Source organism: Balaenoptera borealis (genome assembly GCF_965194805.1).
Source record: "Balaenoptera borealis genome assembly, chromosome: 2".
In the NCBI taxonomy this organism is placed as follows: domain Eukaryota; kingdom Metazoa; phylum Chordata; class Mammalia; order Artiodactyla; family Balaenopteridae; genus Balaenoptera; species Balaenoptera borealis.
The window spans coordinates 130,075,660-130,102,799 of record NC_138867.1 but is presented as its reverse complement, the minus strand read 5'-3'; the positions used below and the strand labels follow the sequence as shown (position 1 = coordinate 130,102,799).

The window sequence follows — 27,140 nt, the reverse complement described above, 5'->3', positions numbered from 1 at the left end:
TTACAATAATCAAGACAGTGAGGTACTGGTGGAAGGATAGACACAGATCCATGGAACAGAATAGAAAACACACAAATAGACTCATGCAAACATGTGCTATTGATTTTTGATAAAGATGCAAAAGCAATTCACTAGAAGAAGGACAACCTCTTCAACAAGTGGTGCTAGAGTAATTGAACACCAATAGGCAAAAAAAATAAATAAACCTCAACCTCACATCTTATACAAAAATTAACTTAAAATGGGTTTTGGACTTCAATGTAAAACTATAAAACTTTAAAAGAAAACATAGCAGAAAATCTTCAGGATCTAGAGCTAGACAGAGTTCTCAGACTTGACTCCAAAAGCACAATCTATAAAGGAAAATACTAATAAATTAGATCTCATCAAAATTAAAAATGCTTGCTTTGTAAAACTCCATGGAAAGAGAATCAAAAGACAAGCTACAAAAAGAAGAAAATATTTGCAAGCCCCATATACAACAAAGAACTGGTAAATAAAATATATTTTTTTAACTCTCCAACCTCAACATTAAAAAAATAAAACAACCCAATTAGAAAATTGACAAAAGACATAAACAGACATTTCAACAAAGAGGACATACAGATGATAAAGGCACAAGAAAAGATGTCCAATGTCATTAACCATCAGGGGAAAGCAAATTAAAATCATAATGAGCTATCATTACACACCAAACAGAATTGTTAAAATAAAAATTGTGACATCACCACACACTGGTATGGATGCAGAAAAACTGGAAAACTCACACATTGCTGGTGGGAATGTAAAGTGGTATAGCCACTATGGAAAAATTTGGCAGTTTCTTTTAAAACTAAACATGCAATTACCATACAAACCAGCAATCACACACTTGGGCATTTATCAAGAAAATTGAAAATTTACTGTTTACACAAAAACTTACATAAATACTCACAGCAGCTTTATTCATGATAATAAAAATCTGAAAACAGCCTGGCTGTCCTTGAGCAGATGAATGATGAAACGAACTGTGATACATAAATTTATACTCAATAACAAAAAGGAACAAACTGTGGATACTCAGAACTTGGACGAATCTCCAGGGAATTATGTTCAGTAAGAAAAAGCCAGTCTGAAAGGTAACACATTGCATGATTCATATAACATTCATATAACGTTTTTTGAATGACAAAAATTTATTCACAGCTTAGTGAATGACAGGAGTTAGGGACCAGGAAGAGGTGGGAGGAAGGTGGGTGTGACTATAAGGGTGATGGAAATGTTCAGTGTCTTGACTGGCAGTGGATACACCAAACTACACATGTGATGAAATTGCATAGAACTAAATACTCCAACATTCTCTCTTATATATAAATATAAGTAAAACTGGAGAAATCTAAATAAGATCAGTAGATTGTATCAACACCAACATTTTAGCTGCGATACTGTACTAACAGTTTTGCAAAATGCTGACATTAAGAGAAATTGTATAAATAGTACACAAGATCTATGTCATTTCTTACAACTGCATGAGAATCTACAATTCTCTCAACATTTTCAATAAAAAAGTAATTGTTTAAACAAACTACAAAATACAAAAAAAGAGAGAGAGACTGCTCTATTTATACTGATAAGGAAGATATTAGATATTTATCTGGTTTAATTTATCCATGATAGAGTAGCTAAAAACACAAGGTACATAAGAGAAACCTGCCATTGTAGGGGAAAGGAGCAGACCAGCTTTGGGTAGGACAGTGGAAGGACTGGTAACAGCGATTGCCTCTGGGGAGGGAAACCGGGGGGGAGGAAAACCAGGGAGCTGGAATGGGAGGGGAGACCCATTTTTGCATGTTACCTTTTGAATTTTGATCCATGGGTATATAATATCCATACCCCTCAAAAAATAATTAATTAATTTTAAATAAAAATAAGTTGTTCCTGAATGAAAATTGGTAAGCCTGAACAATGGAATAATAACATAGAGAACCAATCAACCAACACACATTTTTTTAACTGTCCCCTAAGATAGATGCACAGATAGAGGCTATGAAAGATTTGGAATAGTGTGTAGAAAGCATTACCAGTATCAAGTCAGAGAGAAATGTTTATCAAACAGGGAGAAATAATTAACATTATATGGCAGCTATGCTAAATTCCAACTGAGTATTCTAACCAGTGAAGGCTTAGGAGAAATTATGATGGGGGAGATTTTGCAGAGTTGGGGTAGAAGAAACGTTCCCTACAATAGGTGAGATGACTTTGACCTTGAAGTTCAGAAAGATTTTGAACAGGTAAAGAGGGGACCAGTTTAAAGATATTTAGGTGAACTAATAACAGAAGTGATATCTTATATTTTCATAATGTTCTGGAGATTACCAAGTCTGTTGAAATTATTAGAGGGCTCTGAAATAGTTGTTAACATTTTGCACATGTGCTAACTGAAGACTTGAAAAATTAAGTGAAGTTCCCCATGTCCCAGATCTCATAAGCTAAAGAGAATAGAATAGAATGAGGAGTCCTGACTGCTAAAACTTCACTCATTCCACTCGATATGAAACAACAAAGCTTCAGATGGACAGTATAGTAAGGATACATGGGGCTTCATGCCCAGTCCAGTTAAATGTGGCTCTACCACCAGAGTTGAAAATTTATGCTCAGAAAATTGACAAATATTTTGTTTGGTTCTAGATGCACCAGATGAGTACTTTCCATAAATTTGCTTATTTTATCCTCACCAGCGCCTTGTGATTTAAATATCCTTAATCCTAATTTTGTGGAAAAGGAACTCTGGGAACATGCATATAAATAACATGATTCAGATCACAAAGCTATCACATGACAGAGTTACAGTGGAAACCCAGACTGGTCTGCTTCTACATCCAATGCTCTTTCCATATCACAGAGTGTCATATTTTGTTAAGGTTACCAATACACCGCCTTGCATTTCCTAAATCCACCCTAATACACTATATTCAAAAAAATAATAGTAAGTCTGACCTGGCATTTTAACAATGATTATACAACTAGTAATTATTAATATTTCACATATCTATTTAACATTTTCTATTTCTTCTTTTGATCTTTATAGCCACTGTACAGATGAAAGAAATAATGCTAATATGTTCTGCTTATTAATCAGAACTTGCTTTGTCCTTGCAGATATGTAAATAGGAGAGTTGGGAGTATCCTAAGATATAAATGATCAGGTCCTTTATAAATGAGGAAACAGAGACACAGAGAAGTAGAGGGGCTTCCTCAGGGTCCCACAGCTGATTAAAGATTTGGGACTGGCACTCATGTCCCCTGGTTCTCAATGTTAGGAGAGGAATTATTGATAGCAAGATGCAATAGTAAATGAAAACAAACCCTGAAATATAGACTCCATAGACTAGGCTGGTCAGGATACCAAAAAAGGAAAGGATGGAGGAAGACGTGTTTAAACAGTAACCTCAATAACAATTCGGCTTTACAGATCGCAAAAGACAAAAGAAATCTTCATTCACCATCTAAAACCGAATCAGATATCTCAAAGGGACACGTATAAACACCATCTATGAAAACAAACTCCAAAAAATCAATTCCACTTTATGCATTTGGATCCTGGGAAACATATTACTCCACCGAGATGGTGACTTTGATTTTGACTTGGCTTTGAATAAGACTTTTAAAAGTGGCCATCAGCAAGACTGAGACATAAAATCATACGATCCTATAGCCAGCAGAAAATGCAAACTGCTCTTAACCTATTCCTTCATTTTGAAGAAAAAACCGTGACACAGAACAGAACATGGACTCAGAACAGAACAAGACATTCCCAAGTTGGTCATTTCTTATGGAGATCAGGAGTAAAAGTCAGATTAGCTAATGCTTGGTCAATAAGAGCACAGACGTTGGAGGCAAACAAACCTATGTTCCAATCCTGGCTCCACCACTACTATTTGCCTGACTGCAGCAGACACATTTGTTGGCTAGCATATATCTATTGCTAATCCCCATCTCTTTGCCCTGCCTCCTCTATAAATCCAGAGAGGGGGACCTTCAAGATGGTAGAGGAGTAAGACGTGGAGATCACCTTCCTCCCCACAAATACATCAAAACTACATCGACATGTGGAAAAACCCCTACAGAACACCTACTGAATGCTGGCAGAAGACCTCAGACTTCCCAAAAGGCAAGAAAATACCAACGTACCTGCGTAGGGCAAAAGATAAAAGGAAAAACAGAGACAAAAGAATAGGGACAGCACCTGCACCTCTGGGAGGGAGCTGTGAAGGAGGAAAAGTTTCCACACGCTAGGAAGCCCCTGCACTGGTGGAGACAGGAGGTGGGCTGAGGGGAAGTTTCGGAGCGATGAAGGAGAGTGCAGCAACAGGGCTGCAGAGGGAAAAATGGAGAGATTCCTGCACAGAGGATCAATGCCGACCAGCACTCACCAGCCCAAGAGGCTTGTCTGCTCAGAGGTCAGATCCCAGGGAGAGGACTGGGGTTGGCTGCGTGAAGACAGCCTGAAGGGAGCTAGTGCACCACAGCTAGCTGGGAGGGAGTCCGGGAAAAGCTCTGGAACTGCCTAAGAGGCAAGAGATCATTGTTTCAGGGTGCGCGAGGAGAGGGGATTCAGAGCACTGCCTAAATGAGCTCCAGAGACAGGCACGAGCCACGGCTATCAGCGCAGACAACAGAGACAGGCATGAAATGCTAACACTGTTGCTGCAGCCACCAAGAAGCCTGTGTGCAAGCACAGGTCACTATCCACACCTCCCCTCCCGGGAGCCTGTGCAGCCCGCCACTGCCAGCGTCTCGTGATCCAGGGACAACTTCCCCGGGAGAACGCACGGCGTGCCTCAGGCTGTTGCAATGTCACTCCGGCCTCTGCCACCGCAGGCTCGCCCCGCATTCCATACCTTTCACTCTCCCTGGCGTGAGGGAGCCAGAGCCCCCAAATCAGCTGCTACTTTGATCCCGTCCTGTCTGGGAAGGGAACAGACACCCTCAGGTGACCTACATGCAGAGGCAGGCCAAATCCAAAGCTGAACCCCAGGAGCTGTGTGAACAAAGAAGAGAAAGGGAAATCTCTCCCAGCAGCCTCAGGAGCAGCGGATTAAATCTCCACAGTCAACTTGATGTACCCTGCATCTGTGGAATACCTGAATAGACAACGAATCATCCCAAAATTGAGGCGGTGGACTTTGGGAGAAACTGTAGACTTGGGGTTTGCTTTCTGCATCTAATTTGTTTCTGTTTTATGTTTATCTTAGTTTAGTATCAAGGACTTATTATCATTGGTAGATTTGTTTATTGAGTTGGTTGCTCTCGTCCTTTTTTATATATATATATATATATATTTTTCCTTTCTCTCTTTTTGTGAGTGCATATGTATTCTTCTTTGTGTGAGTTTGTCTGTATACCTTTGTCTTTGCCATTTGTCCTAGGGTTCTGTCTGTCTGGTCTTTTGTTTTTTGGGGGGTTTTTTAGTATAGTTTTTAGCACTTGTTATCATTGGCAGATTTGTTTTTCTGTTTGGTTGCTCTCTTCTTTCTTTCTTTTTTTTATTCCTTTTTTTTCCTTTTATTTTTAATATTTTTTTTTATTTTAATAACTTTATTTTATTTTATTTTTACTTTCTTTCTTTTTCTTCTCCCTTTGCTTCTGAGCTGTGTGGCTGAGAGGGTCTTGGTGTTCCAGCCGGGTGTCAACCATGAGACTCTGGGGTGGGACAGCCGAGTTCAGGACATTGGTCCACCAGAGATCTCCTGGCCCCATGTAATATCAAACGGTGAAAGCTCTCCCAGAGGTCTCCATCTAAACGCGAAGACCCAGCTCCACTCAACGACCAGCAAGCTACAGTGCTGGACACCCTATGGCAAACAACTAGCAAGACAGGAACACAAACCCCCCCATTAGCAGAGAGGTTGCCTAAAATCATAATGTCACAGACACCCCAAAACACACCACCGGATGCAGTCCTGCCCTCCAGAAAGACAAGATCCAGACTCATCCACCAGAACACAGGCACCAGTCCCCTCCACCAGGAAGCCTAAACAAGCCAATGAACCAACCTCACCACTGGGGGCAGACACACACACAAAAAAAGAACTACGAACCCACAGGCTGCTAAAAGGAGACCCCAAGCACAGTAAGTTAAACAACATGAGAAGACAGAGAAATATGCAGCAGTTGAAGGAGCAAGGTAAAAACACACCAGACCAAACAAATGAAGAGGAAATAGGCAGTCTATCTGAAAAATAATTCAGAGTAATGATAGTAAACATGATCACTGAAGAAATCAAAGAGGAACTCAAAAAATACCCAGAAACAAATGACAATGAAAACATGACGACCCAAAACCTATCAGATGCAGCAAAAGCTGTTCTAAGAGGGAAGTTTATAGCAATACAATCCTACCTCAAGAAACAACAATCATCTCAAATAAACAACCTAAACTTACACCTAAAGCAATTAGAGAAAGAAGAACAAAAAAAAACCCCTCAAATTTAGCAGAAGGAAAGAAATAATAAAGATCAGATCAGAAATAAATGAAAGAGAAATGAAGGAAACAAGAGCAAAGATCAATAAAACTAAAAGCTGCTTCTTTGAGAAGATAAACAAAATTGATAAACCATTAGCCAGACTCATCAAGAAAAAAAGGGAGAAGACTCAAAAGGAACAGAATTAGAAATGAAAAAGGAGAAGTAACAACTGACACTGCAGAAATACAAAGGTTCATGAGAGATTACTACAAGAAATTATATGCCAATAAATTGGAGAACCTGGAAGAAATGGATGAATTACTAGAAAAGCACAACCTTCCGTGACTGAACCAGGAAGAAATAGAATATATAAGCAGAACTTTCACAAGCACTGAAATTGATACTGTGATTTATATTCTTCCAAAAAACAAAAGCCCAGGACCAGATGGTTTCACAGGCGAATTCTATCAAATATTTAGAGAAGAGCTAACACCTATCCTTCTCAAACTCTTCCAAAATATAGCAGAGGGAGCAACACTCCCAAACTCATTCTACGAGGCCACCATCACCCTGATACCAAAATCAGACAAAGATGTCACAAAAAAAGAAAACTACAGGCCAATATCACCAATGAACATAGATGCAAAAGTCCTCAACAAAATATTAGCAAACAGAATCCAACAGCACATTAAAAGGATCATACACCATGATCAGGTGGGGTTTAACCCAGGAATGCAAGGATTCTTCTATAAATGCAAACCAATCAATGTGATAAGCCATATTAAAAAAGTGAAAGATAAAGACCATATAATAATCTCAATAGATGCAGAAAAATCTTTTGACAAAATTCAACACTGATTTATGATAAAAACCCTCCAGAAAGTAGGCACAGGGGGAACTTACCTCCACATAATAAAGGGCATATATGACAAACTCACAGCCAACAACGTTCTCAATGGTGAAAAACTGAAACCATTTCTGCTAAGATCAGTAACAAGATAAGGTTGTCCACTCTCACCACTGTTATTCAACAAAGTTTTGGAAGTTTTAGTCACAATAATTAGAGAAGAAAAAGAAATAAAAGGAATCCAAATCGGAAAACAAGAAGTAAAACTGTCACTGTGGGCAGATGACATGATACTATACATAGAGAATTCTAAAGATGCTACTAGAAAGCTACTACACCTAATCAATGAATTTGGTAAAGTAGCAGGATACAAAATTAATGCACAGAAGTCTCTTGCATTCCTATACACTAATGATGATAAATCTGAAAGAGAAATTAAGGAAACATTCCCATTTACCATTGCAACAAAAAGAATAAAATACCTAGGAATAAACCTACCTAAGGAGACAAAAACCTGTATGCAGAAAACTATAAGACACTGATGAAAGAAATTAAGGATGATAGAAACAGATGGAGAGATATACCATGCTGTTGGATTGGAAGAATCAACACTGTGAAAATGACTATACTACCCAAAGCAATCTACAGATTCAACGCAATCCCTATCAAACTACCAATGGCATTCTTCACAGAACTAGAACAAAAAATTTCACAATTTGTATGGAAACACAAAAGACCCCGAATAGCCAAAACAAGCTTGAGGAAGAAAAACGAAATTAGACGAATCAAGCTCCCTGACTTCAGACTCTACTACAAAGTTACAGTAATCAAGACAGTATGGTAATGGCACAAAAACTGAAATATACATCAATGGAACAACATTGAAAGCCCAGAGATAAACCCACGCATATACTTTCACCTTATCTTTGATAAAGGAAGCAAGAATATACAATGGAGAAAAGACAGCCTCTTCAATTAGTGGTGCTGGGAAAACTGGACAGCTACATGTAAAAGAATGAAATTTGAACACTTCCTAACACCATACACAAAAATAAACTCAGAATGGATTAAAGACCTAAATGTAAGGCCAGACACTATAAAACTCTTAGAGGAAAACATAGGCAGAACCCACTATGACATAAAGTACAGCAAGATCCTTTTTGACCCAACTCCTAGAGAAATGGCAATAAAAACAAAATAAACAAATGGGATCTAATGAAACTTAAAATCTTTGGCAGAGCAAAGGAAACCATAAACAAGAAAAAAGACAACCCTCAGAATGGGAGAAAATATTTGCAAATGAAGCAACTGACAAAGGATTAATCTGCAAAATATACAAGCAGCTCATGCAGCTCAATATCAAAAAACAAAAAACCCAATCCAAAAATGGGCAGAAGACCTAAATAGTCATTTCTCCAAAGAAGATATACAGATTGTCAACAAACACATGAAAGGATGCTCAACATCACAAATCATTAGAGAAATGCAAATCAAAATCACAATGAGGTATCACCACACACCAGTCAGAATGGCCATAATCAAAAAAATCTACAAACAATAAATGCTGGAGAGGTTGTGGAGAAAAGGGAACCCTCTTGCACTGTTGATGGGAATGTAAATTGATACAGCCACTATGGAGAACAATACAGAGGTTCCTTACAAAACTAAACATAGAACTACCATATGACCCAGCAATCCCACTACTGGTATAAACCCTGAGAAAACCATAATTCAAAAAGAGTCATGTACCACAATGTTCACTGCAGCCCTATTTACAATAGCCAGGACATGGAACAACCTAAGTGTTCATCGACAGATGAATGGATAAAGAAGATATGGCACATATATACAATGGAATATTACTCACCCATAAAAAGAAACGAAATTGAGTTATCTCTAATGAGGTGGATGGACCTAGAGTCTGTCATACAGAGTGAAGTAAGTCAGGAAGAGAAAAACAAATACCATATGCTAACATATATATATGGAATCTAAAAAAAAAAAAAAAAATGGTCTGATGAACCTAGGGGCAGGACAGGGATAAAGATGCAGATGTAGATAATGGACTTGAGGACACAGGGAGGGAGAAGGGTAAGTTGAGATGAAGTGAGAGAGTGGCATGGACATACATTCACTACCAAATTTAAAGTAGATAGCTAGTGGGAAGCAGCTGCATAGTACAGGGAGATCAGCTCCGTGCTTTGTGACCACCTAGATGGGTGGGAAAGGAAGGGTGGGAGGGAGATGCAAGAAGGAGGAGATATGGGGATATATATATATATACATATAGCTGATTCACTTAGTTATACAGCAGAAACTAACACAACTTTGTAAAGCAATTATACTCCAATAAAGATGTTTAAAAAAATAAAATAAAACGAGCCCTGTCAAATAAAAAAAAAAACTAAACAAATCAAAAAGAGACAATCATTAGCCCTACAGAAGACAGAAAGTTAGAGAGGAAAGAAAAAGTAATTGTTATAACATAGCTCAGCAGTGAAGAGTGCTTATGGAATATAAACATGGAATATTCATGCAACTAACAATGCACTAAGTACATGAAAGGGTGGAAGAATGGAAAACGTACTTGTGTGTATGGGGAAGGTGCTTCTTGGTGAAAGGTAACTTTTTATCTTCCATGGTGGGATAGAAAGAGATATGTCTAAACTGAAAAATCACAAAGAGGCCCTATATGATATTCCTTAGAGATAAAAAAACTGCGGTGGTGTGGGGATGGTGGTGTGCTGAATTGGGGGATTGGGACTGACATGTATACACTGATATGTATAAAATTGATGACTAATAGGAACCTGCTGTATAAAAAACAAACAAACAAACAAAAAAACAACTAATACTAAACTTTCTTTGGGTTATTTGTATGGAAATATGTTAATATAAATTTTCAGACATTACATGAAATTTCTAAAAATCTTATATGTTCTGGTATAATGTTATAAGTCATAATTCTAGTTATTACTTTAAAATGTGTATCTCAGAAGTAACTAAATTTCCTTGTCAATTGCATTATTATGAACTTTCATCAAATCTTTAACCGTGGTCATTTTAAAGTCTTTTGTCATTACAGACAGTTCTGGGTGTACTCTGATGCTTTTGCAAAAATGTTCCTATAAAAGGGTTTCATCTTCAAGGAATTCATGGAAAAGACTCTGACAAGTACAGGTTTCTGGTAACTGACTATACTGCTGAACTGAATGAATAAGCATTTTCAGAACTCTAATGGACAACTGATGAATTCATAAAAGTGCTAACAAAAGATCAAGATGAAAAACAAAAATTAATTACATGGTACTGAGTGAACTGATGAGGATGATTATAATATTTGTGACTTTCTGTTTGAATTAAAAAAAAAATCCCACAAGGACTCAGAGGCAAAAAATATACAAATCATTTTCACTGCAAAGTAAAGGAGCTGTTACAGTGGAGGATTACTGGACTGAATGTCAATATTATGACATAGTATGAGTGTGAAAAAAAAATGTTTTTTAAAGTTAAAAGTATTTACAATTATTAAGTAGGGTAGTGTGTTTTTCATAATAACCTTGACAGAAATACTTGACTTGAAACTTTGATTAAAAAATAAAAACTATATTAAAACTAAAAGTAAACAGAAAAATCATATTCTGGTCCATTAGCAGGTCACAAACAGCACTTTGATAATGAGAACTGATGTAGTCTGATCCCTAACTCTGCTTTACAGATAATCTATCTGAGACCCATAGGAGTGAAGAGACTTGCCCAGGATCACCCATGGGGTTAGTGGCATAGACAGAAGGAAGTATCAGATCTTTGAACACTTTCCAACGTTAGAGAGTTTTTGTTTATAGCACCCTGCCAATAAGCCATGTCTGCCCAAGGAGTCCTGCAGCATCTGGGCCTCAGTCATTTCGGACTGAGTTCTGTAGGGACAAGTGCCATGGAAGGAGACTTGAACACTGCTTCTAGAAGCTTACAGTCAGAAGACTAAGACCCATGTGTCAGACCCTTGTGGAATAATTTAGTGCCCCAGGAACTCATTCTAAACTGTTACCCCTGCCACACTGGCACTGCTCTCTCCCTTCTGCCCTCACATTTTGGCTACTGCAGCCTCAGCTGAGAAGTTGACACTTGGGGACTTGTCTTTTTTTCTTACACTGTTAGATAAGTTTTTAAAATAAATAAACCTTTATTATTATACAGATGGACAATTATGTTTTCACTAGCATCATATAGAATAAAGAAAACAAACCAAACATAAATAGGCATATATAATAGAAGGTAACAACAACAAAAATTTCAAGTGGAGGGGGAATTTAGAGGCATTAGGATTCTACCTACCTATTTTAAAATAGGTTTTATAGGGTTGGCCAAAAATAATGACCTATAAAGGGAAAGTTGTTAGGAAATAGGCACTCACATCCCTGTTGGTTGGAATGTTAATCAAGGCAAATTTTGGAAGACAATACAGCAATAGCTATCAATAATTAACATTCACTTACCTTTTGACTCAGCAGTTTCTTTGCTAGGAATTTACCAAAATGTATGCCAAGATATATGCATAATGAAATTCATTGCAGCATTGTTTATAAAGCAACAATAAAAGAACAAAAAATAAACTACTTAAGTATCTATCAATAGCAAAGGGGTCAAATCTTTAACTGTTGTATATCCCTACAATGTAATAATAAGCATCCTTTAGAAAGAATGAGTTAGATCTATCTTGCTGACATGGAAAGATTTCCAAGACATACTGTTTAGTTAAAAAGGCAAGGTTCAGCATAGTATATTTCCATTTGTTTCATACACACACACACACAAACTGTTTTCCATAAAAAGTGTTGTCATCTTTGAAGAGATGAATCAGAGCCCCAGAGGAGAGGTGAGGAAGAGTTTTGCTTGGTCTTATACCTTTTAGAAAGTTTAAATTCCAATCATATGCAAGTATACCTTTTTTTTAACAATGAAGTTTAAAGATAGATAATTCATGAAAAGCAGTAAGTAAATTCTCATTCAGAGAGGGGAAATTATTTTCCTAACTTCTCTCCAATGGTAACAGGTGTCTGAGAACTAAAATTTAAAGCTTTGCCTGATGCACTGCTTTCCATAGCTTCCCCTCCCAGTCCCCTGACCTGTAAAATGAGAACATTTCTTCCCCCTCTTCTTTAGAAGATGTCAGAAAAAGATGCCTGGATCCTGAAAGTTGTGTCATAGCTACTTGTTCAATAAATGAATGAATGAATGGGAATTAAGATAATGCATGTGAAAAATAAAGGATTACTGCTTTGAAAGGGTTAATGCCCTCTCCCCACCTGGGACTTGATTTTCTGACCCCTGAGTCCCCATTTGGAAAGAAGGTGACTGGCCCAGTGACTACTCCTCCTGGCATGATGGATGAGAGGAACACGCAGGAAGCAGCCACCAAAGGCTTGGCATTGGCTCCTGTTGGCTTTCTGATCACATCGCGGCTGGCTGTCAAGTCCATGGCCCAGCGATTTATGGTGTCCCTGGGCAAGAGCAGCCTGTGCAAGGCTGCTGCTGTGGCAGCTCAGGGACGGGAGCCAAGCTCTCATTCTCCTTGAAGATGGAACCATTCCTCCTATGGGCCAGGAGCTCTCCCTACATCAGAACAGAAAGAATGCACCCTGGTGCCTCCCCTGTTCCCGTGGGTTTCTTACCAGGATTGTACAGCTGCCAAAACAGTGTTTCCGTGGACAACCCAGGCTGGTGCAAGGCAGACATCTTTGCCAGACCCTGCTTCCCAAATCACTGACAGCAATAAAAAGGCATTTACTATCTCTATCTTCGTCTCAAGACTTAACCTGATGACTGCCGCATCTCAGGAAGAGTTGAGCAGAGAGCTCTCTATAATTCGTTTAACCAACTCTAAGCAGAATGCTACATTTGCAGCAACATGGATGCAACTAGAGATTATCATACTAAGTGAAGTCAGAAAAAGAAAGACAATACTATATGATATCACTTATATGTGGACTCTAAACTATGGCACAAATGAACCTATCTACACTGTAAATCAACTATACTTCAATTTAAAAAAATCATACAAAAGAGAGGGAGAAAAAAGGAATGCTGCAGGCAGCAAGGGTGGTCAGGATGGAATCCTGGTTAAGAGTGTGAGCTCTGGACTCCAAAAGACCTGTGTCCAAACCCTGGCTCTGCTGCTGTCAGCAGTGTGACTTTGGGCACATTATTTAACCTCTCTGTGCTTCAATATCCTCAGCTATAAAATGATAATCCTAATAATAATACCCAGACCATAGGTTTGTTATGACAAAATGAGATAGTTCATTTGAACAGGACTTTGTCAACTATATTTAGGTAGGCTGTTCAGCAAAGAATGGATCTTGCTTACAGTAAAAGGAGAAGAATTCACATCCAGTTGGAGGAATCATAAAAGGATTCTTGAAAGAATGAGTCAGTAGGACGTGGATGGTCAGAGATGAAGGAAGGGCATTCCAGATATAAAAAACACTAAAAAAGAATGCACAGGGGAAGGAAAACAGGAAACATCCTTAGGGAAGTTGTGTGGTTCAGCAAGGCTGGAATGTAGGACAGTATAGGGAAGATGAAACTGATGAGAGATGAAACTGAAAAGGGAAATTGGCTGTGAGGACTCTGAATGCCAGGCTAAGGAAGTCAGTTGGGAGCCATGGAAGCTGTGTGAGCTGGGGCAAGGCAGAAGCAGAGCTGCACCTTAAAGGAGGCATTTGGCAACGTGTATATTGGCACAGATAAGAGAAGGTGCTACAGAGGCTTCTATGAAAGGCAAGTTTATTCAGTGGAAGCGCTTCTAAAATGCCCCCAGATAATCCCTCAAGTCTCTTTTATTGTAAATGGGGCACCTCGGGCTACAGCTCTGTCTCTCCTTCCCAAAGTAACACGTACTACGAACAGATTTGTACATAGAGAGTGCTATACTGAGGACACTTGCCGCCAATTCCAAGGACCATTCAAGTCTCTTCTCCCTGGACTCTGTTTCCCCATCTAGTCAATAGCAAGTGTGAAATAGATGAATGTTGATTAGCCTTACATGATTTTTTGTTACATCCATATACCCCATTTAGTATTATTTGTTTAACCTTTCTCTTCAGTCAACCCACTTGTTTTTTGTTTATGCTAAAATATATTTGAAAAGAAGGAATCTTTCTACCACTGCCATGAAGAGAAAATGTCTATTTCCTCCTTCAAATAAAAGTTAACCACCATGAAAGTTAAAGAAAAATGCAAAAAAAAACAAAACCTCATGAAAATCTAGCTAGAGCCTCTTGCTCTCTCTTTTTTTGGAAAAGAGACTGGCACTTATTAATGAGGTGACATATAGCAGGAGATTGAGACATTCTCCCCCTGAGCTAATGCAATGATTAAAGGAGGATTGAGGAGCAAATTCCTTCCTCACAGCGGATTCACTTTTTATTCAACAGGGTCCCACCTAAAATCTTTTTTGTAAACCAGACTTACACATTCTCACAATCTGACAAGTAGTGAACTCAATGATCTCTAATAATCCTTCCATTTCATTTTTCTTTTTTTGAAAATATTCTTTTAGTACTTTCAGATACATATCAGGTGCTTTCCTAAGCTTGGCAGATCAACAAAATGAGTAAGAACTGTCTGTGTATTCTCATCCCAGGTCAGCTGGGAACTTGTTTGGTGTCACTGGACAGCTTCCTCACCCAGCTACACTCAGACCTCACTTTCTCTACCTCTGAAACATTGAGGTTGAACCACACGATTGCTGTGGTTCTATATCTAGCTTTTTATAACTCGGTAAAGCCAAGGTGAGAGAACTGGGGATTAGGGCAGGGGTTAATGCAGAAACTATGGCAAGGATGAATTCAGATAATGACACTGGCAAGTTGTTCAAGTCTGAGGTAGGTGCTAAGGTTGGCTGGCTTAAAACTGGGGGCGTTTGGTACAACCACTTTAGAAAACTGTCAGTATTTGCTAAATCCAAGCATACATATATACAATGAACCAGCAATTCCATTCCTCAGGGAAACTGAGTGCTTATGTCCATCAGAAGACTGTACAAGAATGTCCATAGCAACTTTTTCATAACTGCCCAAAGCTGGAAACAATCTGTGGCACAAAAATGGATAAATAAAACACGGTAGATGGACCCGACAGAATACTACACAGCAGTGGGAAAGAATGGCCTGCTGCCACACTTTACAACATGGATAATTATGTTGAGCAAAAGAGGCTAGATATAAAAGAGTACATACTATATGATTCTGTTGTACTTATATGTTGTTAAAGAACTGACAAAACAAATTTATCATAATAGAGATCAGAATAGTGGTTACCTAGAGCAGAGAGGTTTTGTTTGTTATTTTTTTAACATCTTTATTGGAGTATAATTGCTTTACAATGGTGTGTTAGTTTCTGCTTTATAACAAAGTGAATCAGCTATACATATACATATATCCCCATATCTCCTCCCTCTTGCGTCTCCCTCCCACCCCTCTAGGTGGTCACAAAGCACAGAGCTGATCTCCCCAGAAGAGAGGTTTATATTAATTGGAAAGGGGCATGAGGGAAGCTTCTGGGCTGCTATAAATGTGCTATACCTTGATCTGGATGGTGGTCACACAGATGTATACATATGTAAAAATCCATCAAGCTCTACACTTACAATTTATACATTTTAATATGTGTAAGTTGTATCTCAACAAAAAGTAAATAAAAAATAATCAAGGAAAAAAATAATCAAAGAAACCAAAGTTGATGAAGATATTGGGCTTACCCAAAGATAGAAGCAAAAGGGAAGATTACTCCAGATGAAAAGGGTTGCTCTGATTTTACCCCACTATTGATAGCCAATTTATGTGCTGCTGCAGACACAATCTTAGAAGGACCATATCTTCAGGTAGATCAAGTGATATGATGGGGTCTTCATAGATATCATGTGTTGGAAAGTGAAATAATAGAAAAGGGTTCCAATGGAGAGTAAGACCCTCAAAGGGGTGGGTGGTGGAGAGGAGACATGGTCAGACATCACAGACCAATGAAAAAAAATGTACTATATTTTTGGAACTAGCTATGTCCTCAAACGTCCACCAAACATACCACTCAAGTTCTAAACATAAACCCAGGACAAAGGGGATGAGTGGTGGAGTGGGAAATGTAGAAGATCAAGTGTTTGGAGATATTAGTCCAAATTCTGATCCACCATTAAGTTAGAGTATGACCTTGGACATCTTATAAAGTCCTCCTTAGCCTTAGTTTCTTCACCTATAAAGAATGGTAAGTCGATTACACTGCTGGACTTTAACTTTGTGGGATCATGAAGCATTTTGAGACTCTGATGAAAACCACAGATCCCCTCCTCAGAAAAATGCCCATATACACCAAGTTTTGCATATGATTTCAAGAGGCTCGTAGAATCCTTGAGGCCCACCCATGGGCTGCAAATTAAGAGTCCCTAGATTATAGGCTTTAAAAAATTCATTCTAAGGATTATTTTTCTACATTTCCTTTTTTAATTTTTCACTGTTGCTACTACTGAGTCTCTTCTTTTTTTTTTTAAATTAATTAATTTATTTATTTTTGGCTGTGTTGGGTCTTCGCTTCTGTGTGAGGGCTTTCTCTAGTTGTGGCAAGCGGGGGCCACTCTTCATCGCGGTGCGCGGGCCTCTCACTATCGTGGCCTCTCTTGTTGCAGAGCACAGGCTCCAGATGCGCAGGCTCAGTAGCTGTGGCTCACGGGCCTAGCCGCTCCACGGCATGTGGGATCCTCCCAGACCAGGGCCCGAACCCATGTCCCCTGCATTAGCAGGCAGATTCCCAACCACTGCGCCACCAGGGAAGCCCTGAGTCTCTTCTTTTGTTCTCTCCCCACTTCCGACTTCAAGAGCTGCCAAGACTACTAGCTTCGAGCTGCCACTTCCAGATTATGTTGGGGACCAAAGGGGATTATGATGGACACACACAGCTGGTCCCAGCCAAGCATTCCCCTTGCCCACCGGTCTCATCCAAGGCTTAGGGGATGTGTGCTTGCTGGAGAGGCAGAAAATCAATTCATAGCTGGGTAGCTGGGAATCACTTTTTCCATTTGTAACTTTACAGTAGTAATTAAAACAAGCAGGAAGCAGGGAAGAAACAGTCTTTTTCTTCCCTTTCCACCTGCCTATCCTTTCCCTATCACGTGGCTGGGAGAGGGGCCCAGAAGCCTGAGAGTCAGGACTTTTACTATTGAACCTAATTGCTTTGGGGCTACATTATGTCAAAAAACAGACCACAGATCTGAACCTTAAGCAATATCCAACTCCATAACAGTTAGGTTTCCTTGTCAGATTCAGGCTACTAGATATCCACAGAGGAAGTTTGGGGGTGGGGTGGAGAAGGAGAGTTACAGAGCAGGGATGGAGGAGAGGAAAGGCTGGGAGAGAGTAGTGGGTATGACTTCTCATCTCAGAGAATTAGCCAAACCATTGAAACAGGTTTGGAAGACAGTCGGATGGAATGCCTGTCCTCATTTGTGCAAGGGTTTCCCTAAAGACCCAAACAGGTCTTTCTCACATCTACATATCTGCTCCAAGTCACTACCCATTATAATCCAATTCTGTTGACAAACTGCTGGATTTTTAGCTTCATATGCAAGGAATAGTAACTTAAAAAAAAAGACATCCCCAAATCCAAACCAGTAATTAATGGTGAGAATTTCAGGTAGTGTGTGGATGGCAAGAGTGGGGATGGAAGGGAGAATTAGGTTGTAGTAGTCTTTTCTTGCCATTACATCTCTACCCATCCCACCCCCACCCATAGAAATCTACTTCGCAATTAGAGGACCATAAATCTGAGGTCAGACCTTCCCTTCACTAGCTGTGAGATCTTAGACAAGTTAGTTTTCTTTTATAAGCTTCAAGCTCCTTGTCTCTAAAATCGACATAATATCAACTGCTCCTAAGGGCCACTGGAAAGAGTAAAAGAGAGTACACACAAAGAGACTTGCCCAGTGGATGCTCAGGACAGGTGAGTTTCTCCTCTGCCCTTGCTTGACCATTCCTGTTTCCTGATGGGCTGGGCTCAGACAGCCCACTCTTTTGAGCACCCAGAGAAGAACAGAATATGGTCATGGAAAACACAGCCAGGACAGTAGTTGGTGGCGGGGGATCACCCCTGACAAGACACCAGAACAGGAGACACTAGGCTGGGCTGCAAACTCTAAGGATAGGCAGACCCTTTCATGACACTGAGATTACGTGTGTTCATGTCTCACATACCAATTAAATCATATATTTCTGGCACAGAATTCATTGCTATTTCACCCCTGAGGCTGACTGAAACATTCATTCATTCAGCATCTTACCATATTATATCTAAGCTGTATTGCAGAGACTCTGGTGCCAGACCATTGGGTGTGAATTCTCAGTCCATCTCTTTCCAGCTGAGTGACCCATAACAAGCAATATAACTTCACTGAGCCTCAATCTTTGACCTGTAAAATGAAGTAAAAGTAGTTCCTACTTCAAAGGGTTGAGTTCTAGTTGAGGTCATAGATATGAAATGCTCAAAAACATAACAAAGGATAAGTAATATATAAATATCAATATTAGTTATAATTATTATTATTGTTGTTAGAGCTGAGATCTCCACTCCAAGAACCTTCAGTGTAATAAGGGAGACAGACAAGAAAAAACTGATTACAAAAAGTGTAAATGATGCAAAGGAAATACCCAAATATAGAGTACAGTGGAGTACCCATGGATCCTTAATCCAGACCTAGGAGTAAGGAAAGGCTTTCAGGGCCAAGTAATATCTGAGCTTAGAAAACCTGAAGGGTTAGTAAGAAAGAGTACAAAGGCCTGGAGACAGGAAGAACGACACGGACATCTTGAGGACCTGACATTCTGAATGGAACAGAGAGTATGAGCAGAGAAGTCCAGGAGCATGAGGATGGAGAGGACATCAGAAAGCAGACTGCAGCTCCTAACACCATGCCTTGATTTTGTTCACGCTACCAATGGATCTGCCCATTTTATGGATGTGGCAAATGAAGCTAGAGAGGGTCACAGCTTGCTGAACCAGAACAGAGCACAGGACTATGGAGTCTCAATAGAATTCCCATCCTATTACACCACCAGCTTTTTGAAAGTGAGCATTTTGGAAAGACTAAGGTCTAGGTCCCTTGAGTAGTACTAATAATCTCACCCTCACCAGGCTGAGCAGCACAGAGCTGTGGGCTGCAATCACCTCCCTCCCACCTCTGATGTGTCACATTCTCTGAACTGAGACAGTGGGACTGAAATACTCAAGGAAACCACTATTCCACTTGAAATGTCAGGACAAGACATTAAGATTTGACAGATGAGGGAAAAGAGAAGCCACACCAAGGAACTATCACTGGGGTCCTTGTTCATTTTGCGTTGCAGGAGTATCTGCTTCCGGAGGGAAGACACAGATACAAACACAACAAAATAAAACAAAACCAAAAAACCAACTTTGGAGAGTGATTTGATAGCAAGTGGTGACCCTCTGAAAGCATTAGAGGGAAAAAACGTGAAAGTGGCCTTTGAAATGGTGCAATTTTGCTAAGCTAAGGGAAAATAAAAGACTGGAAAGAAAAGAAATAAGACTTGCATTGGTTTCCAAGACTCTGCAAGCAATGGTCAGCTTTTGGAACATTATGCTGAAGCAAAGGCAAATCAGAGAAAGAAGACCCTGAGGGTGATTTCACTTTGAAATGAGGGAGAGAAAGAAAGGATAAAATCTTTAAATCCGTGGTGAAACATGCAAATAGAATCAACATCCTTTGTTCCTTGATGTGGACACTCATGTACCTCGAGGGAAGGCAATGGATAAAGGATCTTCAATGACACTTCAGATTTCAAAACTAGAAGGTTCTTCTTTGGAAAAATATGGAGAGACCCCTTTCAAAGACCTTTATGTGGATGGAACAGACACTCAAGAGTACCCAGGCTATTGTGGGAATGAGAGGTATGGGTAGGTCAGGGACTGGGATTTTTTCAGAGAAGAGTGTATTATGTTGTAGATAAAAGAAGGGCATACTTCAGAGACAGCTCAGAGATGGTACATCAAATAAAGGAATGTATTTCAAGAAGAAAATCTAAAGTCTACCTTTTTTTGACATGAAAGGGAAGTCATAGTCTCTGCTATGTGCTTTGCCATTTCATCTCACATTGCCTGGGGTTCTCCAATAACCTTACATAATCTTCACTAGTAAACACTGGTTGAGGATTTCCATTATGTGAAAACTAACTCTACCTGACACTAGGTGGGATTCAATGAAATATAGGGCAGAGATCAAGCCAAGAGAAGTTCCAACCTAATTTGGAGGCAAAAGCACAGGTGGGAAAAGTAAATGACAGGACAGGAGTATACATGAAGTGTCATTAACAATAATAATAATTGTAAAGGCAACAAGTGCTATAGAAGTTCAGAGGTCAAACATTTCTGCTGGTATTATCACCCCAGCAAGGCCATATGCTTTATACAGAGAAGAGTCACATTTTCTGCTTCTCTGTATACTGTATATCCGAAGACCACCAGGCTGAGGGAAGAAAGAAGCTCACTACAGAGCTCTTGTCTTTAAACAGAAGGAGTAATGGCAAGTGCAGTCCAAGCCTAGAGTCATGTGTTTGCAGACTGCTTCTTGGAAGTGAAATGGCAATTATGGCTCATGTTGATATGTTACTTACCCTGTAGACAGAATAGTGCCATGGTTAAAATGCGGGAGCTACCACTGAACTGCCTAAATTTGAAACTTGGGTTTTTTTCTTAACATATTAATATGCTACCTTGGATTACTTGCAAAAGCCTTCTATGCCTCAGTTTTCTCACTGTGAAAGGGGGATAATAACAGTATCCACTAATGGAAACCATCCACCAAGTAGGCTCCCTAATAGCTGTGCTATGGACTGAATGCTTGTGTCTACCTACAATTTGTATGTTGAGGCTTAATCCCTAATGTGACACTATTAGGATATAAGCCTTCAACAATTGATGATGTCATGAGGGTGGAGCCCTCATAAATCAGATTGATGTCCTTATAAAAGAGACCCCAGAGAGCTCCACTGCCCTTCTGCCATGTGAGGGACACAGCGAGAAGACAGCTTTTTTTTTTTTTTTAACATCTTTACTGGAGTATAATTGCTTAGAGCGTTGTGCTAGTTTCCGGTAAACAACAAAGGGAATCAGCTACATATATGTATATATATCCCCATATCCCCTCTCTCTTGCATCTCCCCCCCACCCTCCTTATCCCACCCATCTAGGTGCTCACAAAGCACCAAGCTGATCTCCCTGTGCTATGCAGCTGCTTCCCACTAGCTATTTATTTTACATTTGGCAGTGTACATATGTCAATGATACTCTCCCACTTTGTCCCAGCTTACCCTTCCCCCTCCCCTGTCCTCAAGTCCATCCTCTACATCTGCGTCTTCATTGTTGTCCTGCCCCTAGGTTCATCAGAACCTTTTTTTTTTTTTTTGTAGATTCCATATTTATGTGTTAGCATATGGTATTTGTTTTTCTCTTTCTGACTTACTTCACTCTGTATGACAGACTCTAGGTCCATCCATCTCACTACAAATAACTCAGTTTCATTTCTTTTTATGGCTGAGTAATATTCCATTGCATATAAGTGCAACATCTTCTTTATCCATTCACCTGTCGATGGACACTTAGGTTGCTTCCATGTCCTGGCTATTGTAAACAGGGCTGCAATGAACATTGTGGTACATGTCTCTATTTGAATGTGGTTTTCTCAGGGTACATGCCCAGTAGTGGGATTGCTGAGTCATATGGTAGTTCTATTTTTAGTTTTTTAAGGAACCTCTATACTGTTTTCCATAGTGGTTGTATCAATTTATATTCCCACCTTCAGTGTAGGAGGGTTCCCTTTTCTCCACACCCTCTCCAGCATTTACTGTTTGTAGATTTTTGATGATGGACATTCTGATTGGTGTGAGGTGATACTTCATTGTAGTTTTGATTTTCATTTCTCTAATAATTAGTGATGTTGAGCATCTTTTCTGGTGTTTCTTGGCCATCTGTATAAGACAGCTGTCTCTGAACCAGGAAGTGGGCCCTTACCAGACACTGAATCTGCTGGTACCTTGATCTTGGAATTCCCAGCCTCTAGAACTATAAGAAATAAATGTCTGTTGTTTTAAGCACCAGGCTTACAGTGTTTTTAATTATAGCAGCCCAAACAGACTAAGACAACCTGACTCCTAGCATTCACACCCTTGTAGAGTCACCTTACACATTGTACCAGCGTTGGTCTCTGTGACCACTAACATACAGCAGACGTGGTGGGATTCACTTCAGAGACTTGGGTATAAAAGACCATGGACTCCATTTTGGACGTTCCCTCTCACCTCCTCTCTCTCAGAGTTTTTGATCTGGAAGAAGCCAACTGCCATTTTGTGAGCAGCCATACAGAAAGGTCCATTTGGTGAGAAACTACAGCCTCCTGTCAACAGCCAGTGAAGACTGAGACCTGCCAAAAACCACCCGAGCATCTTGGAAGTAGATTCCTGAGCCCCAATTGAGTCTAAAGATGATGACTATAGCCCCAGTCAACAGCTTACCCACAACCCTGTGAGAGACCCTCAGTCAGGACCACCCAGCAAAGCCCTCCTGATTTCCTGAACTTCAGAAACTGTAAGAGAGAATAAAATCTAAGTTTGGGGGTAATTTGTTACACAGTAATAAATAATACACCCATCTCATTAGGTAGTGGTGAAAAATAAAGGAGATGATAGATCTGACGCATTTAGGGCCTGGCACTTAACAGTCAATAAGTAGTTGCTAAGATTATGGGCAAGACACCATGCAAAGTATTTCATTTGCACAATGTCACTTACTTCTTACAACCCCACAAGTTCAGTAGAGGACAGCCAAATTTTAGACAAATTTGAAATACTGTGATAAAACGATAAAATCCCACTTTATGCACAGAATGCAATATAATGTCAATTTTCACTCCTCCCATGTTGGTCAAATATTGCATAATTTTAAAGTTTATGAACTGAAAGATTTTTAAACGATGCTTATACTCTTTCTTTTTTTTTTCTTTTTTTTTTTTTTTATACTCTTTCTTAAAGCTTCAAATGACAGTTGTACCAGTTTACCTTGAAGACAGTCTTCCTCTTTTCTGAGCACCCAATTCCAATGTGTGTTTTGGGGGTGTTTCCCCCACCACCAGCAGCAGAGTGTCTGAGAATACAATCCAATTCTGACACTATCTACCCAGAGATAGAATCAGATTCCACAGGTTAACAGTTCAGTCCTACAAGACTGCCCACTGCCTTCAGACTCCAGCCGCAAGCCCAGGTTCTTACCTGTACTTCTGACCTACTGGCTACAAACGGGAGGTTCCAACAACTCCCTCCAACTCAAGATGGCAATCTCAAGTTCAGGTTGTTACCTGTACTTCTCACTGGCTGTGAATCAGAGGTTCCCAAGATAAAATTATTATTATCTTCCACATTTTACAATTAAGGAAACTGAGGCCTATAAGAAATGTGGGTAACTTGTCCAGAGTCACAGTGCTAAGTGGCAGAAGATGGCATTTGACCCCAGGCAGCTTGACTTCAGAGCCATGCTCTGAACCACTACACTGCTTTAGAGAAAAGAAAGGCCAGCTTTATAACATCCTCTGAGCTGCCTTGGGGTGAGCCCAAGTTTAACATTTTTCAGCTATTGATCAGAAAAAGCCATCTCACTTTCTCTATTATTGGTGCATTTTAATTAGTGTCAAAATTAATCAGGAACCTCAACATTATCCTCTTTTGGACTTCAGCCACAATACAAATACTTGTATGTATACAGTGTATGCTGATGGTGTTTAATTCAAAATTATACACCAGTAATCTTTTCTTTACTTCTTAGTTACACTATGCTTCCATTTACAGTCAAATACAATTTATATTCAGAAACACATGGCCAGAAAAATGAGTAGTGGCACTGATGTCACTGATGTGAGGCATTTGCTGCAGCTTTCAAGAGAACCCAATCTTCCCAATCTGTTTGAAGCAAGTTTTCCTGTTAGGTCAAAGAGAGTTTTTCCTTCAACGAATGGATTACCTTTCGGACATGAATCATATGACTCATGGAAAGGAGAAAGCAAGCCAGCCTGTGACCCATGCTTCACAGGGTCACCTCACTTCATCTTCAGAACAAACCTTCAAGGTAAGTAGTTTGTCATGTAGGCATTTATGTGCACACACATACACACACACACATACATTTATTAAGTGGTAGAGTAAAATTCAAAAGCTGCTCAATCCGACTCCAAATTCAAGCAGTGAAAACTTGACTTCAAATCTCCTCCCAGTACATTTGACTCCTGGAAGCATTGCCTGGCTTGGTTGGTCTACAGCACCAGTGTATATGGTGATCTTAAGAGTGGAGAATGGAGTATCTTTCCTGTCAGAGGTGGGAGACATTCTCCATCCCAGATGAGAACATTGATCCAGAATCAATAGATGGGCTAGAACAGAGCTTCTCAAATTTAATGAACACAATAATCACCTGCGACCTTGCTAACAAGCAGATTCTGATTCAGTAGATCTAGGGTGGGGTCTGAGATTTCTAATTTCTAACCACCCATCAAGTGATGTTTACGCTGCTCGTCTGTAGCCCACACTTTTTTTTTTTTTAATACATCTTTATTGGAGTGTAATTGCTTCACAATGCTGTGTTAGTTTCTGGTGTACAACAAAGTGAATCAGCCATATGCATACATATATCCACATATCTCCTCCCTCTTGAGCTTCCCTCCCACCCTCCCTATCTCACCCCTCTAGCCCACACTTTGAGTAACAAAGTTTTAGGGAACAGTATCAACAATACAATACCAATGGCATTCAGAATTAAGTACTGGTAAAGGAAGGTTTTAAAAAATGTTCAATTATAAGAGATTGGTTTGAGATGGAGGAGTAGAAGGACGTGGGCTCACTCCCTCTTGTGAGAGCAACAGAATCACAAATAACTGCTGAACAATCACTGGCAGAAAGACACTGGAACTCACCAAAAAAGATAGCCCACATCCAAAGACAAAGGAGAAACCACAATGAGATGGTAGGAGGGGCACAATCACAATAAAATCAAATCCCATAACTGCTGGGTGGGTGACGCACATACTGGAGAACACGTATACCACAGAAGTACACCCACTGGAATGAAGGTACTGAGCCCCACATCAGGCTTCCCAACCTGGGGGTCTGGCAATGGGAGGAGGAATTTCTAGAGAATCAGACTTTGAAGGCTAGCGGGATTTGATTGCAGGCCTTTGACAGAACTGGGGGAAAGAGAGACTCCACTCTTGGAGGGCACACACAAAGTAGTGTGCACATCGGGACCCAGGGGAAGGAGCAGTGACCCCATGGGAGACTGAACCAGACCTACCTGCTAGTGTTGGAGGGTCTCCTTCAGACGCGGGGGGTGGCTGTGTCTCACCATGAGGACAAGGACTCTGGCAGCAGAAGTTCTGGGAAGTATTCCTTGGTGATAGCTCTCCCAGAGTCTGCCATTAGCCCCATCAAAGAGCTGGGGTAGGTTCCGGTGTTGGGTCGCCTCATGCCAAACAACCAACAGGGAGGGAACCCAGCCCCACCCATCAGCAGACAAGCAGATTAAAGTTTTACTGAGCTCTGCCCACTAGAGCAACAGCCAGCTCTACCCACCACCAGTCCCTCCCATCAGGAAACTTGCACAGGCCTCTTAGATAGCCTCATCCACCAGAGGGCAGACAACAGAAGCAAGAAGAACTACAATCCTGCAGCCTGTGGAACAAAAACCACATTTACAGAAAGATAGACAAGGTGAAAAGGCAGAGGGCTATATACCAGATGAAGGAACAAGAAAAAACCCCAGAAAAACAACTAAATGAAGTGGAGATAGGCAACCTTCCAGAAAAAGAATTCAGAATAATGATAGTGAAGATGATCCAGGACCTTGGAATAAGAATGGAGGCAAAGATTGAGAAGATGCAAGAAATGATTAACAAAGACCTAGAAAAATTAAAGAACAAACAAACAGAGATGACCAATACAATAACTGAAATGAAAACTACACTAGAATGAATCAATAGCAGGATAACTGAGGCAGAAGAACGGATAAGTGACTTGGAAGACAGAATGGTGGAATTCACTGCCACAGAACAGAATAAAGAAAAACGAATGAAAAGAAATGAAGACAGCCTAAGAGACTTCTGGGATAACATTAAACACAACAACATTCTCATTATAGGGGTCCCAGAAGGAGAAGAGAGAGAGAAAGGACCCAAGAAAATATTTTAAGAGATTATAGTCAAAAACTTCCCTAACATGGGAAAGGAAATAGCCATCCAAGTCCAGGAAGCACAGAGAGTCCCAGGCAGGATAAACCCAAGGAGAAACACACCAAGATACATAGTAATCAAATGGACAAAAATTAAAGACAAAAAAAAATTATTGAAAGCAAGAAGAGAAAAATGACAAATAACATACAAGGGAACACCCATAAGGTTAACAGCTGATTTCTCAGCAGAAACTCTAAAAGCCAGAAGGGAGTGGCATGATATATTTAAAGTGATGAAAGGGAACAACCTACAACCAAGATTACTCTACCCATCAAGGATCTCATTCAGATTTGACGGAGAAGTCAAAAGCTTTACAGACAAGCAAAAGCTAAGAGAATTCAGCACCACAAAACCAGCTCTACAACAAACACTAAAGGAACTTCTCTAAATGGGAAACACAAGAGAAGAAAAGGACCTACAAGAACAAACCCAAAACAATTGAGAAACTGGTGATAGGAACATACAGATCGATAATTACCTTAAATGTGAATGGATTAAATGCTCCAGCCAAAAGACACAG

General features: G+C 39.9%; 1 long non-coding RNA gene across 1 annotated transcript; it reads right to left on the bottom strand.

The window, feature by feature from the left end:
• Nucleotides 1-5,320: 5,320 nt before the first annotated feature.
• Nucleotides 5,321-26,378, bottom strand: LOC309622899. The gene is made up of 2 exons (XR_014241203.1): nucleotides 23,370-26,378; nucleotides 5,321-23,334 (listed from the first exon to the last, which is right to left on the bottom strand). It is a non-coding gene; the product is annotated as an uncharacterized lncRNA (long non-coding RNA).
• Between the last annotated feature and the right edge of the window lie 762 nt (nucleotides 26,379-27,140).